General features: G+C 38.2%; 1 pseudogene; it reads right to left on the reverse strand.

The window, feature by feature from the left end:
- Window positions 1-216: 216 nt before the first annotated feature.
- On the reverse strand, window positions 217-4,302 carry LOC132439768 (large ribosomal subunit protein eL28-like; annotated as a pseudogene).
- Window positions 4,303-9,837: the final 5,535 nt, after the last annotated feature.

Here is a 9,837-nt window from a genome sequence, read left to right on the forward strand (position 1 = left end):
ATACCATTATACACGCATCAGAATGACTAAAATTAAAAATACTGATAACACTAAAGGTATTAGAGCGAGGTCTTAGAGGAACTGAAACTCATACATTCATGATAGAAATGTAAAGTAAGTGGTAGAACCAGTTTGCAAAAAGTTTCTCTTTTTTTTTTTTCTTTTTGAGGCCAGTCAGCTGACAGCTTTATTGCATCAGGGAAGGGGATAGATCTGTCAGGAGCTCTTCGTGGGGCGGGTCCGCTTTCTCTTCACCATCACAGGCTTCGGGCTGCGCAGGATAGCGCTGGCTCTGCGGGTGACGGCCATACGCAAATCCGTATGTTCTTTCGGATCACGTGCGGGATGCTGCTGAGGGTGGCCCGGGCGTTCTTGTTGATGGTGGTCCGCACGAAGGAAGTGGCTGCCTTTCGCTGGCCGGATCCTCGCTTCATGACCACCACGACCCCTTTGCCGTCCGCCGCCGGCTCCACGCCCACAGTCTTGCGGTGAATGAGCCCGTTGTAGCGAAAGGAATTGCGGGCCTTCAGGTTATTGGGTTCAGTGCTGTACGTCTGCTGCTCCTCTCTATCAAGAAGCTGGAGCAGTTCCGCACGACCATCCGTTGCAGATGCGCGGACTTGACGGCAGCTTCTCTCGTGGCAGCGGCCGGATACGGAGTTTCTTTCTTATAAAACTAGATATACATCTACCCTAGGACCTAGCAAGTCCATCCATAGGTATTTTGCCTAAGATGAAAACGTAAGTCCAACATGATTTGTATATCAACAGATGACTCAATCAATAAACTGAGGTATATATATTGACAACAAAAAGAAATGAATTACTGATACATGCAATGACCATTGATGAATCCCAACAATATTAAACTGAGTGAAAGAAGTCCTATCTACATGAATACATACTGCATACCTCTATGTATAGGAGGTTCTAGAACAGGTGAAGCAAATCTATGGTGGGAAAAAAAATCGAAAAAGTAATGATTACTTAGGGGAGGTTCCAGGGGAAATGAGAAGGAACGTAAGGGAATTTGGGGAAAGGTTATGGTAATTATATCTTTATAGGAATTTTGGTTCCAAGGTTTCTGCATGTATCAAAATTCCATGACTATTCACTTAAGAATTTTGCATTTAATTGTATCTTCATTTTACATCAGAAGAAAGAACATACTAAATATAGAATTCTAGGTAATGATAATGAATGCTGAAGTATTTAGGGGGAGGTGTATTGTTGTCTGCAACTTACTTGGAAATTTACCCCCCCAAAATTAGCTGTGTAGACAGATGGACAGATGTGATGAAATAAGTGTAGTTAAAACATTAATGGGAAAGTTGAGTGGAAGGTATATGGATTTCATTGTAAAAATTTTTAAACTTTTTTGTATTTGAAAATTTTCATAAAAACATTCTGGGGGGATAAAAGTCCTAGAAGTTTCCAAAAAAAAACTAGCCCATTTTTGCCTCTCTGATCTCCTCTCCTGCTACCGCCCCTCTCTGTTCTAGCCGCATTTAAGTGTACCAGGTATCCCCTACCTCAGGACTTTTGCACTTGCCCTTCCTGATGCCTGCATTTCTCTTCCCTCACATATCTATCTGACTTTCTCCCTCACCTTCAGGCAGATTTATAAGATTTCTGTCCCCTGGTGTACATGCCCTGTATAATCTCCTCCCCTTGGGTGTAGATGGGACTTGTGGATACGATGGGACATCACTCCAGGGATTAGATTACCATATATGGCAACGGGACTTGAGGGGATTTTGCAGATGTAATTCAGATCCCTAATCAGGCAATTTTGAGTTAATTTTTTGAAAAAGATGATCTTGGATGGGCCTGACCTAATCAGATGAGCCCTTCAAAAGAGGGCATCAGAAAGGAAGTCAAGTCAGAGAGATTCCAAGCCAGAGATGCTCCCCTGCTGGTCTTTTAAGCTGTGGAGAAGGCCATATGGCAGAGAATAACAGGTAGCCTCTGGGAACTGAGGGCCTCAGTCTTACAACTGCAAGTAACTGAATTATGCCCCAAACCAGTGAGCTTGGAAGAGGCCCCTGAGGTTGAGATGAAATTGCAACCTGGCTGACACCTTGATTTCAGCATGTTGAGACCCAAAGAGAGGACCCAGTTGCATTGTAAGAGTTCTTTATATATCCTGGATACTAGACCCTTATCAAATACATGATTAACAAATACTTTCTCCCTTTTCTGTGCATTGTCTTTTTACTTTCTTGATAATGTCCTTTGAAGTACGGAAGTTTTAAACGTTAATGTCACCTGATAGATCTATTTTTTCTTTGGTTGCTTGTGGTTTTGTTGCCATATCTAAGAAACTATTGCCTAACTTTTAGTCCAGTTTTTTTTGTTTGTTTGTTTTTGGTTTTGGCCATGCTGCATGGCTTGTGGAATCTTAATTCCCCAACCAGGGATCAAACCTAAGCCCTCAGCAGTGAATGCACGGAGTCCTAACTGCTGGATGGCCAGGGAATTCCCTAGTCCAATTTTTATAATTGATATCTGTGAAAGGAGTCACCTGACCACTCCACACTACCTGGAAAACACTTCTACCAGACATCCCCAAGACTTACCCCCCACTTCATTTAGGCCTTTACACAAGTGTCACCTTATCAGCAAAGTCTTCTTTGATCACGTTATCTAAAGTAACAGTACCCTTTGGTCACTTACCATACTTTACACTGCTTTATATTTCTTTAGAGGACTCCTTATATGACACACTCTCTCTCTGTCCCTCTCTGTTTCTCTTTTCTTCTCTTTTCCATTTTCATTTACTGTATACCCCGGTGCCCATATTGGAATGTATGCTCCTGGAAAGAAGGAATTTTTGTTTACTTTGTTAACTGCCAATTACTCAGTGTCCAGCATAGACTCATAATAGGTGATCAATAATAATTTGATAAGTTAATGATTCCCCCAATCCAAGTGTTATCAAACTTTTTCATCTTTGCCAATCTGAAATATGTAAAATGATATTTTAATGTCTTTTTGTTTGCATTTTCATTTCTTTGAGGAAGGTTTAGCACCTTCTCATACATTAAAAAAAATATTTCTTTCTCTGTTAGCATCATTGTTTTCAATAGATGCTATTGTAATAAATGAAATATACACATCCCTTCAAAAGGATTATAAATGTTATAGTAGTTTTTGGTCGTTCTATTCTCTATCAGGGTTTGAAATAATGCCTTTTGTTGAATGCATGAAGAATGAACAGCTAGAAGGTGAAGACAGGGCCCATGAAACTTTTTGACGTTTAAAAGGAGTCCTCATAATTGAAGGGTATTGTGTAGGCTAAAATATGGAGAAGACACATTTAGCTGTGGCAAAATACACATAACATAGATTTTACATATCTTGACCATTTTTAAGTGTACAGTTCAATGATATTAAGCACATTCACATTGTTGTGCAACCATCACCACCATCCATCTCCAGGACTCTTTCCTCTTGCAAAACTGAAACTTTACCCATTAAACAATAACTCTCCATTTCCCTCTCCCCCAGCCCCTGGCAACCACTCTACCTTCTTTCTCTATGAATTTCACCACTCTAGACAACTCATACAAGTGGAATCATACAGTGTTTGTCTTTTTGTGACTGGCTTATTTCACTTAGAATAAAGACTTCAAGGTTCATCCATGTTGGAGCATGTTGCAGAATTTTCTTCTCCATTGTGTGTGTGTGCGTTTCTCTGCAACCGGCCTTTTTTTTTTTTTTCAGTTGAAGTATAATTGACCTACAACACTATTTAGTTCCAGCTGTACAACATAGTGATCCGATATGTCTATGCATTTCAAAATGATCACCACTCTTCTGTTGCCTTTGAATGTTTCCCCATGCTTTTGGCCCACCTGCATTTCACACTCCTTAAAGGTCAGACTATTGGCTGCTTCAAGGTGTATCATGCAGTCCCTTGGAATTACATTGTGACTTATACATTCAGGTGTTGATTGTTTTTCACTCATTCATTCATTCACTACAAAATGTGACAATCATGGTTCTGCAAAAAAGGAAGGAAGATATGCTTAAGCACTTTGAAGTTTATACCTAGCTGACCTTGCCTCTTGTTGCCCAGGGCACTAGGTTTGCCTTCATCCCGTATTTTTATACATCCCAGAGAAGGAAACTAATCAAGTGCCACCAGTCCTGGACCAGACATCCAAGTAAACATCAACTACAGGTACCTATTGGGCTAAAGAATCGGAAGTCACAAAATAAAATCTCTGCTCTTTGCAGATCATGTCTGAAGTCACAGTTACCTTCTGTTGATTTGTGAAAGGAGTAGAGGACCGTCATTGGGATCTTGAGTATGTTATCTAAGCTGGTTTTATAGTCACCACAATGACTTCCCTGGGAGGAAAGCCGGTGAATCTATTACCCGGAAGGAGACTGTGTCCCAGTGCCAGGGCTTGGTCCTGGCTGTTCTAGACAATGCCGCCAAGTACGACCATGTAGACTGCACTGCACAGCTCCTGAGGACACCATTCCTAGGCTTGTGTCATATGGAGAACTGAAGATAAAGATCTCAAATGGAAGCTCCTTCTCAAACAGGAAAGGACTGGGAAAGAGAGCATTGGTGGGTATCTGTGCTGATTGAGCGGTGCCAATGAACTGACCCCTCCCCGCATGACTTTGTCCTGAGGAAGAGAGTGAGGGTTAAGAATCTGGTTGGTGAGATACCAGTCTCCCTCACACAGTGAGTTGATAGTCATAGTCATAGCATCTACTCTCCTGCAGACTCTCTGCAGACACTTCATGGATAAAGCTCATCCAATCCTCTCAAAAACCATTTAATGGGTGAAGAAATTGTTCATTTCCTTAGAGAGGGAAATGAAGAGGGCATTAGACTAGGAGAAAGGTGGTTCACTACTTACTCACCAGTGGACTTTGGGCAACTCACTTAGGTCTTCTGGTCAATACTCAGTTCCCTGCAGCCCACGAACTGCTTGTTGCAGCACATGAGGAGAGCAGTACAGGATGAAGAGCAGGTGTTTAGAAACCCTCATGCAATTTGACGTCCAGTGCATGATCAGGGAACTTGTTTCATGCTGTCCATGAGTTAGGTGTATTGAGAGCTGTATGTATACTAAGAAAATATTACCATGTGTGATATTTTAAGGGTTAGTTGGTCAACTGTAAACCAAATGCATACAAAAATCTGAGAAAATAAAAGCATTTAGGTCTTTGTATAATTTGTTATTTTTTACTTATTAACTATAACTTTTTTGTAAACGTATGTTTAAAATTTGTAGATATTAGCTAAATTAGGAAGGCAAATTTTCATAATAATATTTAACTATAACTTACAGTTGTCAAAACACTCTTCACTTGACTTCTTTTAATCAAGAAAAGACATACTTTTCCTAACACACAACAGCAGCAGTAATAAAACAAATGATGACTGTGAAAGTGATTCTGAAGAAATTAAAACCAAAAGAATTTGTCTTAGTTTTACTTGAAAGTATAAGTCTTCATGTGTTAAGCTCACTTTTGTGGACATAACTGATACTAAACCACTAAAACTGTGGTATGTTATCTTCAGAGATGTACTAGCAAATGAAACTAATAAAGAAAGTCATCCACATAGATCAGTGAAACAGGATAGAGAGCCCAGAAATAAACTCACGCACTTATGGTCAATTAATCTACAACAAAGGAGGCAAGAATTTTCAATGGAGAAAAGACAGTCTCTTCAATAAGTAGTGCCGGGAAAACTGGACAGCTACATGTAAAAGAATGAAATTAGAAATTCTCCAACACTGTATACAATAATAAACTCAAAATGGATTAAAGACCTAAATGTAAGACCAGGTACTATAAAACTCCTAGAGGAAAACATAAGCAGGACACTCTTTGACATAAATCACAACAATATTCTTTTTTTGATCCATCTCCTAAAGTAAGGGAAATAAAAGCAGAAATAAGTAGGACCTAATGTAACTTAAAAGCTTTGCACAGCAAAGGAAAACATTGACAAAATGAAAAGACAACCTACTGAATGGGAGAAAATATTTGCAAATTGTATGACCAATAAGGGATTAATATCCAACATATATAAACAGCTCATACAACACAATATCAAAATACAAATAACCTGATTAAAAACTGGGCAGAAGAACTGAATAGACATTTTTCCAAAGAGGAAATGCAAATGGCCAACAGGCACATGAAAAGATGCTCAACATCACTAATCAGGGAAATGCAAATCAAAACCACAATGAGATACCACATCACACCTGTCAGAATGGCTATCATCAAAAAGAAAACAAATAACAAATGTTGGCAAGGATGCAGAGAAAAGGGAACCTTCCAGCACTGTTGGTGGGAGTGTAAATTGGTGCAGCCACTGTGGAAAACAGTATGGATGTTTCTCAAAAAACTAAAAATAGAACTACCATATGACCCAGCAATTCCATTCCTGGCTATATAGCCCCCCCCAAAAAATCACCAAAAACACTAATTCAAAAAGATTCATGCACCCCAACGTTCATAGCAGCATTATTTACAATAGCCAAGACATAGAAGCAACCTCAATGTCCATCAACAAATGAATGGCTAAAGATGTATTATATATATATATATATATATATATATAAAAATATATATAAAATGGAGTACTACTCAGCCATAAAAAAGAATGAAATTTTACCATTTGCAGCCATGTGCATGGACTTGGAGGGCATTATGCTAAGTGAAATGTCAGACAGACAAAGACAAATTATGCATGATATGTGTGGAATCTAAAAAATACAACAAACTAGTGAATATAACAAAAAGAAGAAGACATAGATATAGAGAACAAACTAGTGGTTACCATTGGGGAAATGGGGAAGGGGCAATATAGGGGTGGGGTGGTGGGGGGTATTGGGTGTAAGATAGGCTACAAGGGTGTATCGTACAACATGGGGACTATAGCCAATATTTTGTAATAATATAAATAGAGTGTAACCTTTAAAAATTGTATAAATAAATAAATAAAAAATAAAAAGTCATCAAATTTAGGTAGCATTTACAAAGAAAACAAAAGAATAAGTTTAAAACTTAAAGAATACTTTGCAAGACTATTGAATTTTTAAAAATTGATAGAAGCAGAGGTTCAAAATTTCCCATATAAACATTGTTAATTGTGTCTAATAAAGTAGGACTTTGGGATGCTAAAATTAAAAAAAAATAGTGCAAAACTGTATCAAAAATCTTGGAAGTTATGGGTGGATTTGTGGCAAAGAAGGTAGGTCAAATATCATTCTTCATAGCTGGACAAATTCAGCAGCTAGCTAATGACATGGCAGATTAACTCACAAAACAAATACAGGTAGCAAAGTATTTTTATTTCTTTTCATTGCAAATTGTTGAATGCACACATACTGCTAACATGACAATTAATTTGAAATATGTATATGCAATTTGAACATTGTAGAGATATGAGGAAGAATTTTTTTTCAGCCTCATTGATGACAACACAACTAGCTCTGAACTACATAAAACTGTGAAGGATTACACTGTTAAGGAATGTGGTTTGAGTTTAAATTTGTGTAGGAATATGCTCGAATGGTGCAGCTGCGTTGACAGAAAAACATTCTGTAGTTATTACCCAAGTTAAAGAGCTTGCATGAGTATGTAAATCAGCACATGGCTTCCCTCATCAAGAAAGCTTTGCAATGAAAAAAATTTACAGTGTCTAGTTACGTAGTAAAAAAATGTGAATTATGCAAAAGCTGATGTATTAAGTTTGAGATTTTCTTCTCTTTATTATGTGACAACATGGAAGTTGATAACATGGAAACACCTATTATTGCGTATGATATGAGGCATGAGATTCCATGCTTATTGAAGGGGAAAGTTCTATTAACAATGTCTGAATATGAAACAAACTTTCAGTGTTCCTAGCAAGTGAAAAACGCACCTACATAAGGTCCCCACCTTTTAAATATGTGGTTTGGATGACAGACTAGTTTATTTGTGTAATATTTTTGGCATTTTTGATGATCTTACTACTTCTAAGCAACGAAAGACTGCAATATGATTTTCAATGGCAGATGGGATCGAAGAGCAAAAATAAAATTGAGAGGCTTGGAAGAACAGAGTTTCCATAGACTGTTATAACATGCTCCATAATTTAACAGCAATTATCAGTAAAGTAGGGGATGATCTTGATATTGCACATCGGGGAGGTGTTATGGCCAAATGTCTTACAGATTTCACAGAATTGTTTAAATTGTATTTCCATCAAAAGAAGATCCATGATAGGAAATTTACAGATCCAGAAACCTTTGCTTTAATCGAAAGATAATTTGATTCAGCTTTATAACCTTACAGGATAAATTGGTGGAAATGGCAATGGATTGAGAATTGAAGATGGATTTTGAAAATCAGAATCATTTGCTTCACTTTGGGTAAAAGTGAAAGATGAAAATCTTGAGCTTCCTGGAATGGCTTTAAAATTTCTTCTTCCATTCCCATTAACAAACCTCTGTAATACTGGTTTCTCCACTAGAGCTCTTATTAAAACAAAATTTAGAAACAGTTTCAACAGACATTGTACCTTGTGAATAGCATTATATTCCATTCTGCCTGCATTAGATAGACTAACAAGCCATAAGCATGTGTATTTGTCCATTAAAAACACAATATTGATATAAATAATGTTCATTCCAAGTGGGGAAACATATCGTACTTATAATTTTTCTTTAGTTATGACTGAAGAATGACAAAAAAGTTATTCGCATAATAGCAATTGTCTATATTAATCGGTTATTACATGCACATTTAATGAACAACACATACAGACTTTGCAATTGTTTTACTTTTTCCTTTGTTATGTTTGCTCTGATTATGTTTATTGAAACGTAATATTGTCTATTGAATCTGATAGTAACAATTAGGTTTTTATTTTATATGTTTGTTTTTAAACGTAATTTATCTAGTTTTTTATTTTTTATTGACTTTTTTTTTTTTTTTTTTTGCGGTACGCGGGCCTCTCACTGCTGTGGCCTCTCCCGTTGCGGAGCACAGGCTCTGGACGCGCAGGCTCAGCGGCCATGGCTCACGGGCCCAGCTGCTCCGCGGCATGTGAGATCTTCCCGGACCGGGTCACGAGCCCGTGTCCGCTCCATCGGTAGGCAGACTCTCAACCACTGCGCCACCAGGGAAGCCGTTGATTACAATTTTGAGTGATGTGAAGTCCAGTAAGTTAGGAAAAAAGGGCCAATTTTATTCCAGTAGGAAAGATGAACATTGTTCTGAGTGTCACTTTTTCATCTTTCCCACTAGAGGGCAGTCAAGAAGTACTTATAAGTGTTGGGCGTATCATAAAGCCAAAATTGCTCTTTAACTAAGAGATTGAAGTACGGAGAAAAAATAAAACAGAGCAAGATCAATTACCCAGCGAACGTTTATTGGTACCAATACTGTACTGTAACACACTAAGACTCGATGAAGAGCTCGAAACCCAGTGTCTATGTGTTTATAGCTAAAATCCAAGATAGTAGGTAAAAATGAGACAACACAAGGGTAAAGAAAGAGTTTTGCAAGATGTTGTTTTATATTATGTGTATTTTAGAGTGCATGCACGTGCAGGGGAGAGAGAGAGAGAGAGAGAGAGAGAGAGAGAGGTTGATTCATTCCTCAGGCCTGAAGCCTGGGTGGGCTGAAACCATCTATATTGACAGTTCCAGTTCATAAGACGTGGAGAAGTAGAGGGACACAGGCTGCACATCACAGGTGTTACTGAGCTGTTGCTCTGGGGGACACACACATACATACACTTACTTTTATTCTAACTGTCACTACAAATCTTAGCCCATCTCTCTATTCCAGTTTCCTAGCTGACTT

This window comes from Delphinus delphis, chromosome 16 (genome assembly GCF_949987515.2).
Source record: "Delphinus delphis chromosome 16, mDelDel1.2, whole genome shotgun sequence".
NCBI lineage: Eukaryota > Metazoa > Chordata > Mammalia > Artiodactyla > Delphinidae > Delphinus > Delphinus delphis.